This window comes from Delphinus delphis, chromosome 3 (assembly GCF_949987515.2).
Source record: "Delphinus delphis chromosome 3, mDelDel1.2, whole genome shotgun sequence".
NCBI classification, from domain to species: Eukaryota; Metazoa; Chordata; class Mammalia; order Artiodactyla; family Delphinidae; genus Delphinus; species Delphinus delphis.
The window spans coordinates 33,946,953-33,974,322 of record NC_082685.1 but is presented as its reverse complement, the minus strand read 5'-3'; the positions used below and the strand labels follow the sequence as shown (position 1 = coordinate 33,974,322).

General features: G+C 38.8%; 1 long non-coding RNA gene across 2 annotated transcripts in view; it reads right to left on the bottom strand.

The window, feature by feature from the left end:
- LOC138414021 (uncharacterized) overlaps window positions 1-27,370 on the bottom strand; it is a 297,137-nt gene that overhangs the window by 22,003 nt on the left and 247,764 nt on the right. Inside the window, exon 4 of one of the 2 annotated variants that reach the window (XR_011246388.1) lies at window positions 23,161-23,207. This is a non-coding gene — a long non-coding RNA (uncharacterized lncRNA). Of the gene's footprint in view, window positions 1-22,958; window positions 23,208-27,370 lie in introns of those variants that run through there. The other variant, XR_011246387.1, reaches the window with a different exon arrangement.

The following is a 27,370-nucleotide window of genomic DNA, read 5'->3' as shown; positions in this document are numbered from 1 at the left end:
AGGTAATAGCAGTTATCAGAACTTAAATGAAATCATTATTCTACTTGATGTCAACAACTGTGCTGTAAATGGGCACATTTCCAGAATCTTGACACTTATTTTATGTCCAGATTTCACAATTTTTCCCAGTTACAATAGCATTTGCAGGGAGCTCTTATCTTCCTGCCTACATATTGTCTTAGATCTTAAACTCTTAGAGGCAATGATATGTTTTACATGTACTTTTATGTAACCGGCTGCACTTTTTTAAAATAATAACTCATTGCCTTTATAAAGGAGATTATATATTTCAATAGAGTTTTTCCATTATATCATTTTGTTTGACTCTCATTGTCTTGTGGGGAAGAGCAGGATGGCATTATCCCAATTTTGCGGTTAAATTTTAAAAGAAGAGTTTCTCAAGAACACACAACTATTCAGCCAGAGAGCTGAGGCAAGAACCTGAATCTTCTGATATAAGGATAAATGAACCCGATTTTCAGATCTATTTTTTTTTCCCAAGAAGGAAAAAGCAGCAATGATTTTCATGTAATCCTCTTAAGCGTACTCAGCCTAAATCATGCGTCAAACTCTGGGAACCCATGAGCAAAATCTTCAGAACTTGTTGTTTAGCCCAGATACTGTTATAAAGGGCAGTAGAACAAAGTGCTTAGGCAGTTGGCAGAAATGTGAGTAAGCTATTTTCTTTGAGGAAGAAATTAATTTTGATTAGGTGTATGTTGAAGTTTTAATTAATATGATGGCCTATTGAATAGCTTAAATATACAATAAAACAAAGGTCATTGCTACTGACTGAATGTCTGCGTGCCCTCAAAATTCATATGTTGAAACCATAACCCCAACATGATGGTATTTGGATATGGGGTCTTTTGTAATTAGGAATATGGTAATAAGGTAATTAGAGTTAGATTAGGTTGTGAAGGTGGGACCCTCATGATGGGATTAATGCCTTTATATCAATACAAAGAGGATGAGACCCGAGAGCTCTCTCCTAGGGCACACACCCAGGAAGGCCATGTGAAGACATAAACAGGAAGAGGACCCTCACCAAGAAACTGACCATGTTAGCACCCTGATCTTGGATTTCTAGGCGCCAGAACTGTGAGAAATAAATTGTTTCTCAAATTTGTTTTTGAGAAACAATTATTGTTTCTCAAATCTAAAATTGTTGTTTTAGCCACCCAGTCTATGATATTCTGTTATAGCAGCCCAAGCAGACTGAGACAGTCACACTATAAGGTAGGTGTCATGCATGGCCATAAGAGACAAGCAGCTTAGCACCAATTCCTTATACCAAGTGGCCTCTGTTGTCATTTGAGATTGTGACCCTGCAACCCAAATAATGATTTGTCCTTAATTCTTCTAAAAGGCACTATACTGAAAATCCTGTTCTTAGTAAGTTATAGCTCCTAAAATGCCACCAGGTAAAGCACTTTACAAAACAGGTTAAAATATCTATCAACTGAATCAATCAAAAATTGTATAAGTAATATTGACTTGTTAAGTCCATTAGATGATTAACTCAGTGTTCCATTCACTGTTCAATAGGATGTTACATATTATTCTCCAAAATAAAAGTAAACACCTCAAAAAAAAAAAAAACATCTTGGAAACACTGACTGAGATATAATACCTAAACACACTGCTTACATAGTAAGAGTATTAATATATTTCCAAGGAAAAAATATAAGAAGTATCTAAACATAATAAGCACAAGATTCAAGAATCCAAAAGGATGGACTAGTCAAAACATTTTTCTGTGCATTCTTTGAACCTCAACATGTACATAAATCAGTAAATGTCTAAATGAAGTGCCAGTGTAGTCATCAACAAGGAATAAGGCAAGGTGAATATGAAGTCAGTACAAATCACTGGGCCCTGCTGGGTAGAAAGAGGATGGGGTAAATCCCGTGTCTGCCCTTCCTAGGGAGACATTTTTTTTCCACTGGGCCCAAATCAGGTCATAATTAAAGTATTCAACATTTATTCAAAAAATATTAACTGAACACTTACAATGTTCCAGGCATTGTCCTTGACACAAAGAAGAGAGAAATGAACAAGACAGACAAGGTCTTTGATCTAATAGAACTTGCAATCCAGTTGGGGTAAATAGGTGAGAAAAATGTAAACAAATGAACAGGAAGGTTTCTAGGGATGATACCTTTTTATGGCAAGTTAATTTGACAGAGAATAGTCTGGCTAGGTATATATAGATAGCCTGGTATTTGCCTGTATCTCTAACCTAAATTCTTATCTTCTTCCACTCCCTGCAGCTGCCTCAGCCTAACCTTTTCTGATGACTGAAAGGCACTATAATTCGCTGTCTCAGGGCTATAATATGAGAAAATTTTAATATCATTTAACACTTTAGAGATTACATTCACATACATTGTCCCATTAAATCCTCACACCTTAGGAGATAAGCAGAGTAGATATTTATTATTTGGGGGATACCCTGCTTCATTTCCACCTTCCTAACCATACCCTATTTCCTTTTGGGGAGTTATCTGTCTCCCATTGTTTGTAGTCTGGGTGAGATTATAAATCCAGGTGTCTGTCTGCCACTAGAACCCAAATTGACTGGATTATTCTGCACTGTCCTAGTACACCAAGCAGTTGAACATATAACCTGAACCCTGTCAAAGTTTTCTGACAGAAATTTTACTATTTAGGGCAAAAATGGAAGAAGAAAAGATCGTTGACGTTATTCGCCCTGATGGTGTGACCTTAACTAGACTGTCCCTATTACCAGAAATTCCTGTAGTTCTTCCTTTCTAGCCTTCAGAAGAGGCTTTGTTTCAAGTCATCCTTCAACCTTCCCTTTGATTGCTGAACTCTAGGTAGACTTTCATTTAATGCCGTTTCCTTGAGTTACTCAAAGTTTCTGTTCCTTGCAACCAAAGTCTTCCGACTAATAAATTAGATCATTATGCCCATTTTACCAATGAAGACTGAGACTGAGAGGAGTTACCTGTCTAAAGTCATACCCTTAAACAGTACTACACCTAGAATTTGAACCTACTTGTTCTTATTCCAAATGCAGTACTCATTTTGTGACACTTTGATTAATACAATGTATCAGAAAACTATAAAGACTATAAAGACCATAAATTGAAAACAGGCATTTACCTCTTCTTTCCCCTCTTCCATTAAATAAAAAAGAAAGTAAAGAAAATTTCTAAAATATAAACACAGAAGGATTAAAAATAAAGGGATGGTAATACAATTCTAGAAACTGGAGAGCAGAAGGATGAATAGTATACACAAGAAAACTGAGACCTAAGCCAAGAGTAAGAAAGCTGTGATGCAACCTGATTTCTACCACAAAATCCCTCAAAAGACACATACGTTGTTTGTGCACGTTACTTCTAGAAGTGAATGTAAAAATAGAACTTGCAAATAGAACTTCTCTAAAAATTAGAGAATAGGTATAAAATCTTTTTAGAAAGCTATTAAACTTCCGATTCCTCCCCAGTCTAACAAGGAAAATGGAAGTTCATTTTATGGAAGGGTAAAGTTGAGCTTCTGGATAGGTCATAATAAAAGGCAGGAATAAGGAAAACTAAAAGTTTTCATGGAAACACTAAAATGTAGAGCCACCTCCCCAGCTCAGCTTTCAAAATACAAAAGCCATTATATCATCAAGACAGGAAACAGGATTCTTCACTGGGTAACACAACCAGCCGAAGAAACAAGATCTAAACTCACCAATATGACATATTCCCCCAATTAAATGGCCCAGGTATATTACCCTATAATGAAGCCTACATTTAGCCAAACATCTGAGGAAAATTTCAAATATAAAATATATACAGCAAAACACATAAACTGAAAAAGGGCTAGTTGAAGGAAACAAAACTTTGCAGAGAACTAAACACTTTAAAAAACTATAATTAATATCCTCAGAGAGATAAAAAGATATTGCATTTGTGAAAAAAGAATAGAATGCTATTTTTAAAAAGAGCAATCAAAGATCAAGAAAGAACTCTTAGAAATCAAAAATATGGTAACAGAAGTGATGAAAGGCCCAATAAAAAGTTGGACAGTAATATTGATGAAATTTCCCAAAGGCAGAAATTTGAGGAAAAAACATTTTTTTAAATTAGAAAATAAATTCATGAGATCCAATATTCAAGAAATGAAAATTGAGAAAGAAGAATAAAGAAATGGAACAGAGCAATATATGAACAAAATGATTCAAGAAAAATTTCCAGAACTGAAAAATTTGAACCTCAAATTGAAAGAGCCAATCAGGTGTTCAGGAAAAAAAACTATAGGAAAAAAATCAAGGCACACTTCTTTGAAATTTCAGAATACTAGGGAAAAAGAAAAGATACTAAAAGCATCCAGAGAGGGGACAAAAACAGGTTACTTATTAACTTCATGTTTAAGATGGACTTCAGATTTCTTAAAATCAGTACCATAAAGCAAAAAGACAACACCTTCAAAAGTCTAAGAGAAAGTTATTTCCAACCTAGAATTTTATTCCCAACTGAATTATCATCCATAAGTAGACTGAAGACATTTTCAGACATTCAAGATCTCCAAAAATATCCTACATACCATTTCTCAAAAAAATTACTAGAGGAGATACTCCCCCAAAACAAGAAAGTCATAGGATCCAGGAAACAAGTGAGAGATAAAGGGAATCCCTTTGTCAAAGATGATAATGAAGAGAAATCTCCGGCTGACAGCTGTTTAGCTGAACAGATTGAAGCAGGTCAGAGAGGTTCTGAGGGATATACTGTCAAGATGAAAAAAATAGAATACCTGAGGCATTTGAACTGATTGAAAGGAGATTTAGATAAATGTAGAAGAAATGGTTAAATATATATATATATTTATTTATACATATGTATATATACATTTTACATATATGTGTGTATATATACAAAAGGACAATTAGCAATTAAAGGGGAAAAAAGGAAGTTATGCAACAAAAAAATTGTGTTTGGAATATACCACATGGCTCCACTGAGCCTACGACTTACATGATCATAGTAAATACAAAAGGTGAATATTCATCTACCCCCAATAATTATTTAACTATGTTCACTGAATGGGCAGTTATTTTTTTATGCTTGCCTGTGCTAGGAGGGGTGATTAAAGAGAGGTAAATTTTCCTCTACCAAAGTGAGAAGTAAATAGATTTTGGCTAAAATGTAAAAATCAAAGAGAAGTACCATAAACCATTGTTCAGAAATGTGGAGGTACTTTTCATAAGAGGCTGTTGAAAATAGTTGCCTCTGGAATGCAAAAAATGGGCAGAAGAACCTGGGGACAGATATTCTTCCAAATAGCCTTGGAGAGCTGTATGAGTCTTTAAATCAGATCTTGAAAAAATTAAAACAACATTAATTAAAATTAAATTAAAAACACCCAACTGGCTATCCTTTTCCACACTAAAGAAGCCACACATCTAACCTTTCCTTCATAGGTCAAGCTTTAGCTTATTTAACCATGAAACCATATACACTTATTCTGGTGACAAACTAAGGATGCATTTTGCGTGTGTGCGTGTGTGTGTGTGTTACTCTCATGGAAAATATTATCCTCCTGCAAGATTGTAGTTGGCAGAGACGAATGCCTGAAAAGGTTAGAAGAACTGCTGACTCGATTGGAAGAGAGGACAGTTTGTTAAGAAACTGTCCCAAATCCACCGCAGAATAATGAAGCTAATTTCCAAAGACCCTGATGCAATTCTCTGTCCTGGCCCTGTCCATCTTCTCTACATTGGTAGGCAAAAACCACGGAAGCAAAACCCCTTTTCTAATTTAATAGATTCTGAGAAACAAAATTGACTAATGAAGGGGGTCAGAACACCTAGGCAAACTGGATACTTACCTAACACTTGAATTTTCCCAATTAAAGCAAGAAGGTTACAGTCCCCTTCGTTAATGTTCCATTTAGAATCTCTGCATCTTCTTCGAAAGAGAGACCTTCCATCCTACAGGGATACAACATTTTCTAGGGTTTTAAAGCTTCCTTTGAGTGGCTTAAAGTAGGGATATTTCACTATCATCTTCATTTTTGAAACTCTATGCCATTGAGCATGGTGTTCTCCTTGAAGTGTTTAGCTAGACCAAAATCACTCTGAGATGTACACACAGGAGACGCACCTGTCTCATGCCCCAAACACACACAAGGCCATACAGCACGAAACCTAATTAGTCTGGGGTACGTAGCCACATTAACAGATGTTTTAGTTGTGCCATTTTTCTTCTTCACTAGTTTTCTATTCTCCTTGGCAGTGACTCTCAGAGTTTAGTTGGCTTAAGTATCACCTGGGATGCTTTTTCAAAAATGCAGGACCTCAAGCCCCCAGTGATTCGGAGTCTTTACCTCTAGTGTTGAGTTTGTGAATCTGCTTTTTAACAAATCCCCCTCCATCCTATGATGCCATCACAATATTTATAACACACTAGCCTGTGGGATAAAATCAATCCCTTATCACAGCATACACAGTCCTCCTAATCTGGCCCTTGCCTACTTCTATAATCTATACTTCTTACATCCCAGAGTGAATGTCATTGCTCTAGTGGAACTTGCAAATTTCCATGCTATTTCATATATGCATGCCATATTTCACATTATTTCCTGGGATACATGTCTCTAGCCAATATTTATTATTTTATGTTCCCATCATCCTGGGAATAATCTTACCTCCTGGGAATAATAGGCTCTTAGGAGGGGGGTGGGGTATGTTTTTCATACCCACTCATTCATTCTAAACATGTTTCATAGGGTCTGCTAACCATAGTATCCACTCCGCCAGCCACAGGGAAATAGGAGTAGGTATGTGAGACCAACAAAATATTTTCCCTGGGATTTTTCAAACTGGAAATTTAAAAAAGAGGTAGACCTTTACTAGTGAAAAAACTAAAAAAATGTAAAGAACAGGAGCTGTGTAAAGACTTGTTCCTTGAAAATGGAGGAAGGCCATCAAACAGAGTAAAGCTAACATTCACAAAGGAGCAGAGATAGTTAATAAATGTGAATTGACCAAAATACAATTTTGATACAGATGATAACTACTATACATTTTTAAGTTAAATATTCTGAAAGAATTATTACATGACTGGTAGACTGAGGACTGCATGGACAAATTTTATTTAGGAAAAATGTATTTAATTCTAAGATTTATTTAGGACTTTAGTGTTGTTCACAGTTTATTTCAAAATGCCAATAATACCTTAATATGATAGCATATATTAATATGTAGTGAAGATAAATAATTTCTTATACAGTGCCCTAAAATGACAGAAAATTATAACATTTTCTAGGTCATAGATCTTTTTGAGAAACTGATTAAAGTTAAAGATTCCCTTGGGGGAAAAAAATGCACATTCACACAAATTTTTACAATTTCTGGAGAATCACAGTTTCCCCTGAAGCCCATTCATGGACCTCTTAGAAATCCCTGGGCTCAGTGAGGCTTGTTTTGGTTCTATTTCACACGTCTGCTACACGAGCCTACCTGTGTACATAAAAATGGATAAAGTAAAGTGACATGTGTGAGAACTGAAATTTATTTAGTTTCCAGGTTGGAGATGGTAGACGATAAAATAAATGAGAGAGTTTCAAGTGGCAATTAGGAATCAAGAAAAACCTTAACATAACCAATTTTAAAAACATCTTCCTTCTCTCTAATTTTTATTTGGTTTAGTTTTTGCTTTCTTTATTGTTGTTGGTGGAAGTGTTTGCTTGCTTATTTTTCTTATGATTACTTAGTATATTTATTTCATCTAATGTAAAATGCAAATGCTTTTCTCATGATTTTTATTCAGATTTTCTTGTGATCTCTGATGCAAAACATAGGTGCTTACTTGCCACATTCCAAGTACTTTGTTTTCATATCTATTGACTGTGAAAATGAGGCAGCATTCTGAAATATTAAATAGATAATTCAAGATTGAATAGAGTACAGATTTTACATATTGAATAGAGATTCTAAATTGTCTTTACAACCAGCATCTCATGAGACAATTTTTAGATTATTTCATAGTCTGACATTCAACAATATATTTTATATTGTTTTCTAATAACTACATGCCTGTTAAACTTCTTTATCTTATTATAGCAAATTACTTATGAGCAGGTTTACCTGCTATTTCCTCCTATTTCCCAGGTAATTTTCACAAAATATTTTGGTCAACATTATGAGTTGCATGTGACAGTGACAACTCATACCGCCTTAGGGAAAAAAAAGGAAGGGGAGTGCTATTGTCTTCAAAAACTGAGGAGGTCGATGATGATTCTTCCTTCTGGCACAGCTGGACCCAGGGGTTCAAACAATGATGTCAAGGATCACTCCTTCTATAGTGTGCACAGTATTTCTCTGTGTTAGCTTCATCATTTGATGGGTTCTTTCCATGTGGTGGCTCTCAGCACCTCCAGGCTTACATTGCCCTTGCATTCTCCTTCCCAGTTATACACTCCTGCACGTTTCTGGAATTCAGTGCCATGTACCCAACTTGACTAATGTACTCATCTCTGAACCAGTCTGGACATAGGGATTGATTCTATACAAATTAAATGAGTTAAGAACTGAGAAGAGAGGGAGAGATCAATATGGCAGAATAGAGGGACATGGAGCTCTCCTCCTCCCACAAATACATCAAAAATACATCTACATGTGGAACAAGTCTCACAGAACACCTACTGAATGCTGGCAGAAGACCTCAGACAACCAAAACTGCAAGGTCACCATATAACCAGGTAGGACGAAAGGGAAAAAAAAGGAATCATGATGGGACCTTTGCCCCCTGGGAGAGAGCTGTGAAAGAGGAAAGGTTCCCTTACCCTGGGAACCCCCTTCACCAGCTGGGAGATCAGACAGGACAGAAAGGGAGCTTCAGAGGCTCAGAGAAGAGTGCAGCAGCTGGATTATGGCAGGCAGAACAGAGAGAGACCAGCACAGCCTGTCCTGGCCACCTCACTGCACTCCCAAGACCAAGAAATGCATCCGCTACAGTGTGGGCTGGGTACTGAAAATTGGACTTCAGCGGACAGACATGGGGAGAGGACTGCGGTTGGCTGAGTGGAGATAGCCTGAAGGGGAGGGAGTGTGGGCCAACCCACAACCAGGGGTATATGCAGGACAGAACCTGGGTCCACCATAGAAGCCCTGTTGTTAACACACGGGAAGGGAGGAGCGGTGCCCCACCACAGCAGCCTCATTCTTCACATGCTCACAGAGGGCACGGCTCTGCCTCTATGAGCTCTGGGAGTGTGCAAGCGCCAGGGGTTGCCTGTACATGAAGGCGGGGCTGAAATTTGAGCCAATCTCAGGGGCTGAGCGACTTAGGAGACAGGGCTGAAATCTGAGCACAGCAGCTCTGAGATCCACGGATTTACACTGCTGCCACCTGTGGCTGTGTAAGCTCTGCATCTGAGGGGCATCCAAGCCAATTACTGTTGCTCCCATATCTGGGGAGGGTCTGGCATCAGTAGCTGCAGGCTTTGTGGGCACAGGCCTGCAGAGGCAGGGCCAGGGTCTGGGCTGATATCATAACTACCACTGCGGGTCCAGGTACATGACTACACATGACTACAGCAGGTCCCAGTGCTTGACTTCAGGGGACCTGCACTGGTGGCTTTTTGAGCACAGCACCTGAGGGACACCTGGGCTGATTGCCAGCATTCCCACAGTTGAGGCAGGTCCAAGGGCAGTGCCAACAACAGTGTACTTTGTGAGCCCACACAATGGGTGACAGGTGACACCACACAGCACACTTCCTGGTGGACACCTCCTGTGTCCTGACAGATGAATGGATAAATGTGGACGGATGTGGTACAATGGAATACTATTTAGTCATAAAAAAGAATGAAATAGTGCCATCTGCAGCAACATGGATGCACCTAGAGATTTTCATACTAAAGTGAAGTAAGTCAGATAGAGAAAGACAAACATCATATGATATCACTTATTTGTGGAATCTAAAAAAATAATACAAATGAACTCACTTACAAAACAGAAACAGACTCGCAGACATAGAAAACAAACTTATGGTTACCAAAGGGGAAAGGGGGTAGGGGGAGGGATAAATCAGGAGTTTTGGATTAATAGATACAAACTACTATATATAAAATAAACAACAAGTTCTGTGTAGCACAGGGAACTACATTCAATATCCTGTAATAAACCATAACAGAAAAGAATATTATTTATATATATATATATATATATATATATATATATATATATCTGAATCACTTTGCTGTTCACCAGAAACTAACTAACCTACAACACTGTAAGTCAACTATACTTCAATATATTTTTTTAAGAAAAAGAATAACTGAGAAGATATACTTGCCCAAGGGAAAATCATAGTGTGATTATCAAAAGAATGGCAATTATGAGAAGGTAACTGGGTGCTGGAAAGGAGAAAAAACACATATATTTACTACATAGAGTTTACTAGCTTTAAGTACATAGCAAACACTCTTTGGTTGATATAGCATCCTCTCTCATTCAAGACTAAAGATAAAGAATCATTTTGTGTCTGTCTTACACAGGCCCACTTGACTACAAGGCACTCATCAGTATAGTTCAAGTAAAAATTGGTTTTATTTCATTCTCAAGCAATCTCCCTGTAAGAATTACAGCAGGGTCTCCAGAAAACCTGAAGGTTGTCAGGCAACTACATATGTGTATGGGAGTGTTGGGGCAGGGTCTACCGGGTAGAAGATAGGATATGTCTTTTATATAAGATATGTCTTTGTGCATTTGTATGTCTTTTTCATTATAAATCAGCTTGTAACTTACATGATTTATTCCAAGGTTTACATATGGCCTCATCTAGGCCATCCAGAAATAGAGAACTTAACACCAGAATGCACAGGGACTTCTAGCTCTGCTGCCCACAAAAATCTCAGTTCTCTAGTTCAGATCTGATGGGCCAGCAGAGGTCAGAGATCCATTGTGGGTCCCCTAGATGAGTTGTCTGAAGTAGGAATAGTAGTAGAGGCGTTGAAAATGAAGACTACATAGCTCCAAGGAGCTCTCATTCTGGAGCTATAGGTGCTGGGCAGGATCCTTGAAGGTAGTTGTGGAGGCAAAGAGGAAATTATTGACACCTCTAATGCAATCTGATACAAAATTTAACTCTGAATTTTACACCAACTATATGAGAATTACACAAGTGGAAATAAATAAGAAAGTAATACTCTAATAATGAGAATTTCATTCTATTTGTCATGTCAAAACCAAGTTTTCATTTAAGGAAAATGATAATGAGATCATCTATGAATAAAATAAGAATTTCGTTCATCTATCTTAAAGCAAGGTTACTAAAAATGCTTAATATTATGAATTATGTAATAATGGTTTTAATCGGTAGAAGTTGGAGTTTTAAGGGATAATAAAAGTAATGAACTTTTGACTCCCACCAGATTTAACAATCTCTAATATTAAAATATTAATATTTATATATATTTAAAATTCATATTGGAGTTAATACTAAAATAGTAGATAATATCTATTTAAAGAAATATGTGGTTTCAAAAACAGCAATACAGTATGTATTATGTCTCAGCTTCTAAAAATTCACTGACAGTAAAAGAAGGGTTATTTTTATCATTTTAGCTATATTTTCCTTTGCTCTGAGTCTGTTGATATTAAAAAAAAAATGGAAACAAATACATCTTTTCCATTAGATTTGAGTAAATTGAATCAACCACCCAGAAATGTGTGATTCTGGTGTATGTTACTTTTCAATATTCCATTTAAAATTAACCAGCACCAAGAAAAGCCCAATGCTATTTTCAACAGTACCTTCCAGAAGAGGGAAAAACAAAACTGATTTATATAGCAACACTTAGAACATCTAGCAATAGAAAATCTGCCAAATGTTTTCTATTTGTTTTTATGACTGTGTATATAGAAGTTTATATTCCTACATGGGGTGGGTAGCTATCAATAGAATACAATGAAATAATACCTCTTTTAAATCTTAAATCTTTCCTTAACTTTGTCACTTTAGGGTGATTAGTTGTGCTCATAATAAGCCTATTGATGTGAAATCTCTAGTGCATGAAGTAAAAAAGAAAAATTCCTAAGAATCCCCCAGAAAATGCATTATATCCAGTTCCCTGAGATTTCTGGGATTGTCCTTTTGGAATTTACATCTACCAGGTTCCATATAGACATTCATCTTTCTGGGGAAAACTACTTTTGCAAAGTAGTTAAGGCAGGGAGTGTAAAATCAGACAGAGTAGAGGTTGAACTCCTCCTTCTCCACTTATTGGTTGTGAGATTTGGGACAAATTACTTAACTCCCCTCAGTCTGTTTCCTCATCTATAAAATGGGTACCTACCTTACGAGTTGTTGTATGGATTAACTGAGATAAAGTGTGTAAAGCACTTGAGATGGCACCTACAGGGTCTTCCCTGGCGGTCCAGTGGTTAAGACTCTGCACTTCCTCCGCAGGGGGCATGGGTTCAACCCCTGGCCAGGGAACTAAGATCCCACCTGCCGCATGGCATGGCCAAGATAAATAAATAAAATTTAATTAAAAAAAAAAAAGATGGTACCTACACAAGAAAATATGCAGTCAATTTGGTAGCCATTGTTGAGAAAGAATTCATTATGTAAAAAATAATCATGTCATAAATAAAGTAGGGCCATTCCTACATCTGAGCTTGTATATTATACAGCTTTTATAATATATATGGTGATTATTTTTCCATATCTGTCCTACCCACCCTCACTGGACAGTGAGCCCCTTGAGGGTAGTGATTTTGTCTTATCTTTTCATCCTTAATTCAGATCTTGGCACATATTAGGTCTTAAATAATTACTTGTAAATAGAATTGAACCTAAAAATTCCTACAAGTCCATTATTCCTTCTAGGATGTAGAACTATGCAGCTTTTTACTCTGTTTTATGTAGCTGAAGTGCGTAAGATATCTTGCCCTCTGAAACCTTTAGTCAAATGCCAGGAAAAAAGAGGCATTTGTAAAACAGGCTATGCAGTGTTTTTTAACTGGTAGAGGAGATTTAAAATCTCAAGACAAGTACTGAGTAAATGTCTAACAAAACCTAACTGATATTACATCTTAAGTTCTTAGCAGTTGGTATAGAAAAAAGAATCTGCAACATTTTTTGAGATATTGCATCAGAATTTTTGGTTCTGGGCTCCAAACCTTGGTGCATCAATCTACATTCTTTTTTTTTAATTAATTAATTTATTTGTTTTATTTTTGGCTGCGTTGGGTCTTCGTTGCTGCGCGCGGGCTTCCTCTAGTTGCAGTGAGCAGGGGCTACTCCTCGTTGCGATACGCGGGCTTCTCATTGTGGTGGCTTCTCTTGTTGCAGAGAACAGGCTCTAGGCACGTGGGCTTCAGGAGCTGTGCCTCGAGGGCTCTACAGCACAGGCTCAGTAGTTGTGGTTCGTGGGCTCTAGAGCACAGGCTCAATAGTTGTGGCGCACAGGCTTAGTTGCTCCACAGCATGTGGGATCTTCCCAGACCAAGGATGGAACCCATGTCCCCTGCCTTGGCAGGCGGATTCTTAACCACTGCGCAACCAGGGAAGTCCATCAATTTACATTCTGAAGGTTATCGTCAGGGCCAGAAGGGTGAGGAACAGAACGGTTTAAAATAAAAAATTTCTCAGGGTTACTATATCTAAAAATCCCTGTATTTTAAATTCGGCTTTCACCTTGATAATAGGACTCTGATTATGGTAAGAAACAGCCTTAATTCTGTTTGCCTTGAAAATGTACTTCTACAGTGTGGGAGAATGCACTGAACTACCTTTAAAGTTATGTTCATGGATATTTCATAGATTGCATTGACTTGCGGGTCCTGAAAGGGTTAGCATTTCTCTCCTTCAGGATCCTGACTCAACTCCAGAACCAAAAATCAGCAGATGAAACTGCATCCTAGTTACGAGCTTTGAACACCTCCCACTTGTTTCTAAAGGTGCCTCAGGGACTTACCCGGCCTAGATAAAATTCAGCAAACATTGAAAATGTGTGCTAAATTGCGGAGCAGGGAGAGGTTGACTAAAGTCAGATAATCTAACACCTGCCTGGAGAGTAAGGAAGAAGTGTTTATCCTGATCTAGGGGCAGAAAAGTGGGTGATAAGATGAGGTTGCAAAACTGAGGAAGAGAAGGAACCTCAAGGTGAAGGGCACAGAGAGAGGGGAAGGTCATCGGTGGTCACTTTGTGTAAGGGTTCTAATCAAACATTGCTAATTATTCCAAGTTACAAATCCAGAAAAGCTCCTGCTTTGGACAGAGTGAGTGCACCTGTTTAAAACGTGCTCCAGTATTCTTAAACTGACAATGTTGGGAGTCCCTTGGGTTCAATCCTGGGTCCTCTTTTCTCTCCCTTTTATAGTCCTTCTGTCCTTAGAAAACTTGTCCAGTCACATGACTTCAATTAATTTATAAACCCTGATGACTCCAAATTTTTATCTTGTAAGCTCCACCTGCCTACCTAACATTTCAATGTGAATATCTCAGCCACCTAACTGTATCCCCTCTAATGCAGAACCCTTGATCATCCCGCAAAATCTTCTTCACTTCAATTTTCCTTGACTTAGTAGATGATGCTAGTATCTACTTCCTTCTATTTCCCCTGACAACATCCAAGTTTAAGTAACTGTTCTACCTTGTCTGGACAACTGTATCTGTCACCTGAAATGGTCTTCCTTTTGACAGTCATCTTTGTCCTCCTCCCACCATCCGTTTTCCATACTGCTGCCACAGTGATTTCTTTTTCTTTCAAGGAATGGTGTTTGATAATGTCACATTCCTGAGTAAAGGCTTTACATGGTTTACCTTTGCTCTTAGAATCTAATCTCAAATTCTTTTTTTCTTTCTTTTTTTTGCGGTACGTGGGCCTCTCACTGTTGTGGCCTCTCCCGTTGCGGAGCACAGGCTCTGGACGCGCAGGCTCAGTGGCCATGGCTCAGCGGCCCAGCCACTCTGCGGCATGTGGGATCTTCCCGGACCCGGGCACGAACCTGTGTCCCCTGCATCGGCAGGCGGACTCTCAACCACTGCCCCACCAGGGAAGCCCTAATCTCAAATTCTTAATGCAACCTAAAGGTCCAGCACAACCTGGTCCCTTTCAATTAACACTTTTCCTGTCCTTTCTTAAACTCCAGATATACCAGTGCCTTAAATATGCAAAGACCCACCTGAGTGCAGGACCTTTGCAAACACTCTTTTTCCACCTTAACCTCAAACACCTTTACAGAGTAACTTCTACTCATCTCTTAAGACCTAATTTAAATGCCACTGCCTCTGGGAAGCCCTCTCCATGTCCTGGACCAGGATAAGTATGAGCTTAGTTTCTGTCTCCTTTTCCCGTACTGTAAATATAAGATTCTTTACACAATTTTTGTGTACAGGCATACCTCGTTTTATTGAGCTTTGCAGATATTGCATTTTTTACAAATTGAAGGTTTGTGGCAACTCTGTGTTAAGCAAGTCTATTAGCGCCATTTTTCCAACAGCATTTGCCCACTTCACATCTGTGTCACATTTTGGTAATTCTCCCTGTGTTTCAAACTTTTTTGTTAATATTATATTATACCATATTATATTACATTATTATTATTATATTTGTTATGGTGATCTGTGATCAGTGATCTTTGATGTTACTATTGTAACATCAACATTGTTTTGGATTGCCACGAACCTCACCCATATAAGACCATGAACTTAATAGATAAACGTTGTGTGTGTTCTGACAGCTCCACCAACCAGCCATTACCCCATCTCTCCCTCTCCTCAGGCCTCCCTATTCCCTGACACACAACAATATTGAAATAAGGCTAATTAATAACCCTACAATGGCCTGTAAGTGTTCAAGTGAAAGGAAGATCCATACATCTCTCACTTTAAATCAAAAGCTAGAAATGATTAAGCTTATTGAGGAAGGCATGTCAAAAGCTGAGACAGGCTGAAAGCTGGTCCTCTTGTGCCAAACAGCTAGCTAAGTTGTGAATGCAAAGGAAATGATCTTGAAGGAAATTAAAGGTGCTACTCCAGTGAACACACAGATGATTTTTAAAAAGCGAAACAGATTTGTTGCCAATATGGAGAAAGTTTTAGTGGTCTGGAGAGAAGATCAAACCAACCACAACATTCCCCAAAGCCAAAGTCTAATCCAAAGCAAGGCCCTAACTCTCTTCAATTCTATGAAGTCTGAGAGGAGGTAGGAAGCTACAGAAGAAAAGTCTGAAGCTAGCAGAGGTTGGTTCATGAGCTTTAAGCAAAGAAAGCATCTCCACAACATAAAAGTACAAGGTGAAACAGCAAGTGCTGATGGTAGAAACCACAGCAAGTTATGCAGAAGATCTAGCTAAGCTCATTAACGAAGGTGGCTACGTTAAACAACAGATTTTCCATGTACATGAAACAGCCTTATAGTAGAAGAAGATGCCATCTGGGACTTTCATAGCTAGAGCGGACAAGTTAATGCCTGGCTTCAAAGGTTGAAAGGGCAGGCTGACTCTCTTGTTCGGGGCTAAGGCAGCTGGTGACTTTAAGTTGAAACCGATGCTCACTTACCATTCCAAAAATCCTAGGGCCCTTAAGAATTATGCTAAATCTATCCTGCCTATAAATGGAACAACAAAGCCTGGATGACTGCACACCTGTTTACAACATGGTTTACTGAATATTTTCAGCCACTGTTGAGACCTGTTACTCAGAAAAAAAGATTCCTTTCAAATTATTACTGCTCATTGACAACGTACCTGGTCACCCAAGAGCTCTGATGGAGATGTACAAGATTAATGTTTTCATGCCTGCTAACATAACATCCACTCTGCAGCCTGTGGATCAAGGAGTAATTTCAAAGTACAAAATTTCAATGTTAAGAAATGCATTTCATGGGACTTCCCTGGCAGTCCAGTGGTTGAGACTTCGCCTTCCAGTGCAGGGTTCGATCCTGGGTCAGGGAGCTAAGATCCCACATGCCTCACTGCACATGCCAAAAAACCAAAACATAAAACAGAAGCAATACTGTAACAAATTCAGTAAAGACTTTTAAAATGGTCCACATCAAAAAAATCTTAAAAAAAAAAAGAAATGCATTTCATAAGGCTATAGCTGTCATAGATAGTGATTCCTCAGATGGATGTGGGCAAAGTAAATTGAAAACCTTCTAGAAAGGATTCAACATTCTCGATGCCATTAAGAACATTCATGATTGATGGGAAGAGGTCAAAGTATCAACATTAACAGGAGTTTAGAAGAAGTTGATTTCAACCCCCATGGATGATTTTGAGGGGTTCAAGACAGTGGAGAAAGTAACTACAGGTATAGTGGAAACAGCAAGAGAACTAGAATTAGAAGTGGAGCCTGAAGATGTGACTGAATTGCTGCAATCTCATGATAAAACTTAAACAGATGAAGAGTTGCTTCTTACAGATGAACAAAGACAGTGGTTTCTTTAGATGGAATCTACTCCTGGTGAAGATACTCTGAAGATTGTTGAAATGACAACAGAGGATTTAGAACATTACATAAACTTAGCTGATAAAACTGTGGCAGCAGGGCTTCCCTGGTGGCATAGTGGTTGAGAGTCCGCCTGCCGATGCAGGGGACACGGGTTCGTGCCCCGGTCCGGGAAGATCCCACGTGCCGCGGAGCGGCTGGGCCCGTGAGCCATGGCTGCTGAGCCTGCGCGTCCGGAGCCTGTGCTCCGCAATGGGAGAGGCCACAACAGTGAGAGGCCCGCGTATCGCAAAAAAAACAACAACAACAACAACAAAAAAAAAAACAGTGGCAGGGTTTGAGAGGGCTGACTCCAATTTTGAAAGAAGTTCTACTTCATGAAAGGAAGTGTCAATCGATGTGGCAAACTTCATTGTTGTCTTATTTTAAGAAACTGCCACAGCCACCCCAGCCTTAGCAACTACCACCCAGATCAGTCAGCAGCTATCAACATCTAGGCACAGATGATGGTTAGCATTTTAAAGCAATAAAGTATTTTTTTAATTAAGGTATGTACATTGTTTTATTAGACAATGGTATTGCACACTTAATAGACTACAGTATAGTGTAAACATAGCTTTTATTTGCATTGGAAAACCAAAAAATTTGTGTGACTTGTTTTACTGCAAAACTCGCTTTACTGCAGTGGTCTGCATCTGATCCTACAGTATCTCCAAGGTGTGCCTCTGCTGTGAGCTTCCTAATTAGTCTGTGAGCGTCAACAGAAGCAGAGGCAATGTCTGTAGTGTCACCTACTGAATGTTCAGCAGCTAGCAAACTACTTGGAATGTACTTTGTAGAGAAACAGTAAATACAGCATTTTTAGAAAACTCACTAATGAAGAAAGCAAGTATATTAAAAGATCAACTGGGGCTTCCCTGGTGGCGCAGTGGTTGAGAGTCCGCCTGCCGATGCAGGGGACACGGGTTCGTGCCCCGGTCCGGGAAGATCCCACATGCCGTGGAGCGGCTGGGCCCGTGAGCCATGGCCACTGAGCCTGCACGTCTGGAGCCTGTGCTCCGCAACGGGAGAGGCCACAACAGTGAAAGACCCGCGAACCGCAAAAAAAAAAAAAAAAAAAAAAAGATCAACTAATGATGGCAGCCTTATCAGTTAAGGTTCTCCAGAGAAACAGAACTGATAGGATAGAGACAAAGGGAGATTTATTTTGAGGAATTGGCTCACGAGATGATAGAGGCTGGCAAGTCCCAAGATCTGTAGGATGAACTGGCAAGCTGGAGACCCAGGAGAGCTGATAGTTTAGTTCCAGTCCAAGTCTGAAGGTCTAAGAACCAGGGGAGCCAATACCCAAGTTCAAAATTCTTCCTTCCAGGCAGGAAGAATTCTCTATTGCACAGGGAAAAGTCAGCCTTTTTGTTCTATTTAGGCCTTCAACTGATTAGATGAGGCCCACTCACATTATGGAGTGCAATCTTCTTTACTCAGTCTACTGATTTAAATGTTAATCTCACCCCAAAACATCCTCACAGCAACATCCAGTATAATGTTTGACCAAATATCTGGGCACCCTATAGACCAGTCATTAATTTTGGTACATAAAATTATTATATCAGCCAAATAATCCCATGGGTTTCTCTTTTTATTGTCCATTAAATGTCCTTATGTCTCCAAAATATTAATGTCAAAGCCAAAATCCTAACATGCAAAGGGTTCTAGGAAAGTCAGTTTGTCTGACATGTTGCTGCACAACTTTGTTTATGATTTTCTTTTCCTAACTGCTGAGGTGCATTTTACTTCAAAAACATAAAAGCCAGAAAATGATAGTAGAACTAATCATGTTAGATGGTCCATGGGCTCTCCCTACATCCCCATCACCACCACAGATACATTCCCAACAACTAACACAAGTGTGTGTGTTTTTTCCTGAAGCTCCAGAGACAACTAAAGTAAGCCACTGTAAAGAACAAGAAATTTAGACATGGATACTCAATACAATTTTTTGCAGAGTCTAAGGGAAAGAATTTTAAATTAAAAGTTAGCTATTGAATATTTACAGGGATCCTCTTAAAGGATGATCCACAGTCTCTATCTTTGTTTCTCTGTAAGTCCTTCCTCATCTTTCCATCCTCAAAGATGCAAATCTGTGCCCTTATTCTGAAGAAATGCTCAGTCTTGTCATAGGGTCCATTGCCTTCCCCTATCCATGGCTCACAGTAACACAATTATACATTCTAGTACATTTTCTGAAGAGTATTCCTTCTATAAAAAGGGGGTAAAGAGCTCCAGCAAAACACTGCACAGTGGAAGAGTTTTGACACTCCAAATCTAGTTGATCTCAGTGGCTTTTAGTACATTGGGTTCTTTCATTAGTCAGCTCTCCAAATGTTATGGGCTGAATGTGTTGTGGTTGCCAAGGGGGAGGGCAGGGGAGAGAGGGATGGACTGGGAGTTTGGAGTTGGTAGACGCAAACTATTACATTTAGAATGGATAAATGACAAGGTCTTACTGTATAGCACAGGGAACTATATCAAATCTCCTACGATAAGCCATAATGGAAAAGAATATTTTAAAAGAATGTACATATGTGTATAACTGAGTCACTTTGTTGTACAGCAGAAATTAGCACAACATTGTAAATCAACTATATTTCAATTTTTAAAAAATCACATGTTGAAATCCTATCCCCCAATGTGATGGTACTAGGTTTGGCCTTTGGGAGGGAATTAAGTAATGAGGGTGGAGTCTTCACGAATGGGATTAGTGCCCGTATAAAAAGACTCAAGGGAGCTTGCTTTCTCTCTACTCTCTGCCATTGTGAGGATGCCATGTACTATGGTGGCATGCTGATCTTAGACGTCCAGCCTCCAGAACTGTGAGGAATATATTTCTGATAAGCCACCCAAGCTATGGTATTTGTTATCTCAGTCCAAATCGACTAAGACACCAAACATACAATATTTACTGTGTCCCTACTACATGCCAGGCCCTATTCATTTTGAAGGGTCCACCACCAATATAAGGTAAAGATATGCCCCTTCACACTTTCAACTATCAGAACACTGTATATCTACACACATACATGCAAATACACTTCATGGAAAAACAATACTTTCCCAAATGTAAATTTCTCTGCAAAAGTTTTTTTTTTTTTTTTTTTTTTTTTTGCGGTACTCAGGCCTCTCACTGTTGTGCAGCACAGGCTCTGGACGCAGCACAGGCTCCGGACACGCAGGCCCAGCAGCCATGGCTCCCATTGCGCAGCACAGGCTCCGGACGCGCAGGCCCAGCGGCCATGGCTCACGGGCCCAGCCGCTCCGCAGCATGTGGGATCTTCCCAGACCGGGGCACGAACCTGTGTCCCCTGCATCGGCAGGCGGACTCTCAACCACTGCACCACCAGGGAAGCCCCGCAGATAGCCTTTTACATTTCAATACAGGGCAAGTGGTCTGAGTTCCCCTATATGCACTGTCTTGTTCATACCAACTCAGGCTATACTTCTGCCTAAGAAACTAGCAGAGAACAGCATGTATATGCCACATAAACATCTGCCTCACATAACCACTCCTAGGTACAAATGACTTGAAAAAAAAATTTGAAGTTATCATTTTTTTGTTTCACATTTTACCATTGTCCAAACTCCCCCTGCACCCACTTCCACACAACTGGTTTCAGTAGGCAGAAGGGGAACAGAAGTGGGTAAAAAGGATGGGCATTCCTTCCAGTTATACAAATATATACCATGTATATATATGTATATAAATACGCACATATACATATACATGTATTTACATAGTCAAACTTGATGTGTCTTAAAATAAAATGTAACATGTTGTCAGAGGAAAGCTCTTTCCCAAATGAAACTTTGCAAAATGGATTTTTAAAGTAGGATCATACTGCAGTCACTGATTCTTGAAAGGTGACCTTCACCCACAACTACATTAGTCAGCAATTCAATTTTCTCAGTACCTTAAAGAGGTGATAATAGCTGCAAATTGTCCTGACATATGCTACCAGCTATTTCTTTAAAACAACAGTTATACAACTTGCTTTCTCTCAATTTGAATTTTTTTTTTTAAAAATGTTCTTCTTTAACAGTAGTTTTACATTTTCAAACTCAAGTTTGGAATTGAAAGTTGGGAACTTATATGTGCAGGAAGATCCAACAGCCAGTCTCAACTAAGCATATTAAAGCCACTTTTATGGATACATAATTGCACCTTTTCTCAATCTCATTATTGAGACTGGTAGGTGGGGTGGGTAATATTAACCACAGTTCATAGTAGGCGAAATGTAAGCTTAAAGAAATTAGAGTGTGAATATTCTCAACTCTGTCTTGAGTTCCCATTCTTCCAATACCCCAAAGAACTCTTGTACTATATAATCATAGATTCAACACAACTTTATGTGATAGCCTCATAAAATTCTAACTTTAATTCCTCCTGTTTATCTGAGTGCCAAGCCTGTGATTCCAAATGTCTCTTGTCCATTTCTTGTTGTATATTTGACCATAATTCAAACTGAACTGAACATCTCCTATGACCTTTTTCTCCTTCACTAATTCCTACTGCTAGCACCTCCATAACCAGCTCTGACTTAAAAACCTTCAGATTTTTAGGGATTCTCCCATCCCTTTCCACAAATAAAATTAGTGTGATGTCATCCAAGTCCTCCCCTCAGAAATCTTCAGTAGCTCCCCATTTTCTACCACAATTAGCTAAAACTTCTCCCAGGTCCTTGGCATCCTTGAATAACAGGTGGAAATCATCTTCTCTACCAACTTCATTTTCAGTTGCTACCCATCCCTTGTCCTGGTTCTAATCAAATTTGCATACTTCACTGCCTTGTAAAGATACTAGAATCATTCTTGAATGTCTACCTTTTACGTTTTTCTTTTTACCCGAAATACTTTCCACCAATGACTCAGTCATCACTATGCTTTCCTTGTATGGCTGCTAAAATTAATGTCTACACCAAAAATTCAGCTATTCAACATTTTGGTATGATTTATTACTTGCTTTCTGAAATTTTTCTCATCTTTGAAATTCTTAAAGAAAATACGAAAATAGATAAGTTTAATTTTATATACCTTCCCAAGTACCCTAGCCCAGAGATTAGACACACTCAAGCAATGTGGGTGGCAAGGGTAGTTCTGAACTAGAAATCTGCAAGCTTAGCCTACTAGCTTGCAGTGTGATTCTGGATAACTCATTTAACCTCCTGGATTGCAAGATCTCTATCTACAAATATAGGAATAGTAAAATAGGGGGGAAAATCCCTCAAAACTCATTTCCTGCCCATCTTCATGATTCACCCACTGAATTATTCCCATCAGCATATAAATAGTGATATCACCATCACCCAGACCCCTCACTGCCTTCCACCAACCACTCCATTTTTCTGATGCCCTTTATGGCAAGCCTGCTCAAAAATGTTATTCCATTCTTTTTTTTTTCACTTTCATTTTTTCCTCAGCCCATTCTAATCAGATACTTGGCTTTTTGCACACTAGTAAACGATGTGTGTTAAGGTAACAAATTATCTCCATTCTGCCAATCCAGTGATCAATTCTTAGTTCTCATTTGACTGAATCTATTAGCAGCATTTAAAATTACAGATCACTCTATCCTTCTTTTTTGTTTGTTTGGGGTTTTTTTCTTCCAGTTTTATTGAGCTATAACTGACATACAGCACTGTATAAGTTTCAGGTGTACAGCATAATGATTTGACTTACATACGTCATGAAATGGGTACCGCAATAAGCTTAGTGAACATCCATCATCTCCTATAGATACAAAACAAAAGAAGTAAAAAAAAATTTCCTTGTGATGAGAACTCAGTATTTACTCTCAACAATTTTCATATATAACACACAGCAATGTGAATTTTATTTATCATGTTGCACATTACATCCCTAGTACTTATTTACCTTATAACTGAAAGTTTGTATCTTTTGACCACTTTTATACAATTCCCCCTCCCCGGACCCTCGCCTCTTGTAACCACAAATCTGATCTCTTTTTCTATTATGCATTTTGTTTGTGTACTTGTTTTTAAAGTATAAATGACCTGCAACATTATGTTAGTTCCTGTTACACAACATAGTGACTCGATATTTTTGTACATTTCAAAATGATCATCATGATAAGTCTAGTTACCATGTCACCATGCAAAGGTATCACATAATTATTGACTATATTCCCCACACTGTACATTTCACACCAGTGACTCATTTATTTTGCAGCTCTAAGTTTGTACCTCAATCTCCCTCACCTATATCTCTCTTGAGAGAGAAAAGTCCTTCTTGAAATACATGCTTAGCCTGCCTTCTAGAATGCCACACTACTCTGAGTCTTTCTCTTACCTCACCTTCTCCTACCTCTTACCTACCAAGGCTCTATCCTCAGCCCATTTCTCTTTTCAACATACATTAATTCACTAGACACACATTTAACTTTAATATCATCTACACATATATGCTCAAACCTATATCCATTTGTAACCTTTCATTTACACCTTTCATATACACTGCTTATTAAACATCACCACTTGGATGTCTAATAGGCATCTCACTTTTAACATGTCCAAGATAAAACCCTTTAACAGGGCTTCGCTGGTGGTACAGTGGTTGAGAGTCCGCCTGCCGATGCAGGGGACACGGGTTCGTGCCCTGGTCCAGGAAGATCCCACATGCCGCGAAGCGGCTAGGCCCGTGAGCCATGGCTGCTGAGCCTGCGCGTCCGGAGCCTGTGCTCCGCAACGGGAGAGGCCACAACAGTGAGAGGCCCACGTACCGCAAAAAAAAAAAAAAAAAAAAAAAAAAAAAACCCTTTAACAAAACTTGCTCTCTTTAAAATCTCCAAATTTTCTCTTCCCTTACACTTCCCCATCTCTGTAAGTGGCAATACCTCTCCTTCCATCAACAAGGTCAAACGCATTGGAGACTTACTTGACTTCTTTCTTTTCCCCAACCTACACATATTACCTATTAGCAAATCCTATCCATTAAACTTCTGACACTTATCCTGATTTCATTCTCTTCTCACCACCTCCATCATCACAACCCTAGTAGAAGCAAGGATGCTACTGGCCTAAAATTGTCATTGTACAAAATTTTTAAAGGTACCCACTTGGGGCAGGAATATCATTGGATGAGAAAATGGAGCATCTGTGAGATTTAGAAAAAAATATGCCCCTCCTGTGATCACATGGCTTGGCAACAGATGAACTTTGCAATGATTGGAAAAGGCTCTCCTTCCTCTAGGTGAAAACAACCCTTGCCAGGGCGCAAAGCTTGGAGAGCAGAGCTCTAGCTGTATTTCAGCCCCTACTTGATCCTCATGCTGCAAAACTGTGCTTAGCAGCCCGGAGTCCAAGCCACCACCACCTCTCACCTAGAAAACTGCAATCACTTCCTGTTCACCTCCTCGCGTCAGCAGGTGTCCCACCACATCCAGTTCTCCATAAAACTTCCAAAGGGGCATTTCTGAATTATAAAGCTAACAAGAACTCTCTCCCTGACCAAACTTGAGTCAGCTCCTCCCTCCCCTCTTCTCCACTAGGCCCCAAACTTAGGCTCTGTCCTTGGCCTGCTAAATCCAGTTTTAGCAAGAAACCTCACCCCCCACCTTTGGTTCTGATGACCCTTGATATCTTACCGCTCTGGCCAGCCTTCAGCAAGAATCCTGTCAAAGCAGTTTGGCCAGAACACCCTTTACCTCTGATGTTTCCTCTTAGGAATTTTCTACCTACTGACCCCCGTGCCCAGCTCCTTGGCTACACAGCCATACTTGTCCATATTGTATCGGGAGTGGAGCCCCATCTCTCTCCCCCACTGCAAAATCCCCCTTGCAGAAGTCTCCTCTTGAATACAGCCTTTCTTATCATCTTTAACCATCGTCAGGAAGAATTTTTCTTGAACAAAGTAGATCTCAGCACACGCTGACTCAAAGGTCGCCAATGACTTCCCAATCACACTCAGAATAAAATGTAAACTGCTTACCATGGCCAACAAGGCCTTGCATGATATCACTCTTCCTCTTTCTCTGTTTCATCTCTCTACATTTTCTGCCATGTTCACTCCTGTCTAGTCACACGGCTTTCTTGCTGTCTCTCCAGCCCACCAAGCTTATTCTGCCCTAGGTCTTTATAGCTGTTGCTTCTTCTACCTATAATCACCTCCTCTAAGACCTTAGCAAATATTGTTATATCAATTTATCTCAGTCCTCTTTAAAAAGTTCCTTCCTGTCTTTTATCTAAAATAGCACACACAAACTTTCATTCTCTATCCCCTAGCCCACTTACTTGTTTTCATAGAATTTATTACAATATGTTTTTTATACTCATTCATTTTTTTATTATTTGTTTTTCCTTCTAAGTTGTATAGTTGCTAAAGGAGAAAGTATCTATCCTATCACTATATCTTCCGATGTCTAGAACACAGACTGGCACTAGTGGATACTCAATACTTGTTGAATGAATGAATGATAATTACCGTGCTTATAAACCACCTTTAAAACTGTTTATTGACATTGTTTTACTTAAATTGAATGTCTTTGTTACTTAAATGGCTATATTTTAAATGAAAGTTTTTTTCATTTAAATTAGAAAATGAAAATAACTAATTAGCAGTAGCATTTGACACATAGAAGGTAATCAGAAAATGGATATATTGAAAACAAAATAGTATTTATGGCATTTCAGTTAGCTATTATTCTAGTCAAAGACTCTGAATGTGGACCTTCCTCTATTAAAAAAGATTACAAGGTATTGGAGAAGTGATAAGAACTCACCAGCACCATACTGAGAGTTTCTCCTCCTGAGTAAATCAAAACAATCAAGAGAAAACTAAAAAAGGGAAAACCTTTTTTACTTATGAGATTCAAAGTAATTAAATGCCATGCCATTATACTACTTAAAATCATCACACATGTCATCAGTAGGCAACTTTTCACTAACTAGGATGCCCTGCACTAGGTGGTTAAGCCCTTCACACCTCTCACTCTGTGAGGAATAAAAGCAGCTTGCCCAGGGTCACACAACTGTTCAGGGTGTACTAATACTTGGAACCAGATTTTCTGATCCAATCTCATGGCTCTGTCCATTAAATTAATCATCTCCCCCATTTGACATCAAAACTATAGTTACCATCTTTCTATACACCTGTAACCTATCTTTGGCCTTCCCTAAAGTGATCAAGTATTCCCAAGTCTCTGGCCATGAATTGCACTCAAAGCTTACCCACGGGTTAAATCAAGGTCTAGGAGAACAACAAATTTTACAATCCTTAATGCAAAGTCAATTACACCGCTCTTTTTTTAACAGCTTACATCATCTGCATATGTGAAATGAAGTTGATGTGCAGTCAAAATGACAGAAACAGATGCTTCTGCCATCACTTAATATGAAACATAATTTTCCATGCTGTTGAACAGAAGGTTCTCAGCTGCAGAGGCTATAGGTACAAAGGGTCTTACATTTTAGAATCCATGGAGTATAAAATGTCTCCAAACTTTTCCCCAAACACGTTTTGTTTTGTTCATTGAATGCTATACATTCCTCTATTGGTTTAGGTTATAAACCCCACTGCTTAATGGTCGTCCACTGGTTGACAGTCTCACTCCTGCTTCTAAGATATAAATATCCAGATTGAAAACCTGAGCTTCTGACCACCCTAAGCTTGACAAACACTCATTCATTACAAATGGTTGTCATAGCAATAAGCAGAGTATTACAAAACCAAGATAGAATAATACATTCCCATAACATTTAGATAACTTAAAATATCCAATCAACGATCTTTAAGGTAAAATTCTACATCTGCTATAGTATAATGGTGATTTAAATGCCCATATTCAGCAGGTTTTCCAGCCTTAATTTATTCATTACTCAACAGTCATTTGTTGTTAGGAAGCAACATAATATGGTGAATAGGATAAGAAATTTGGT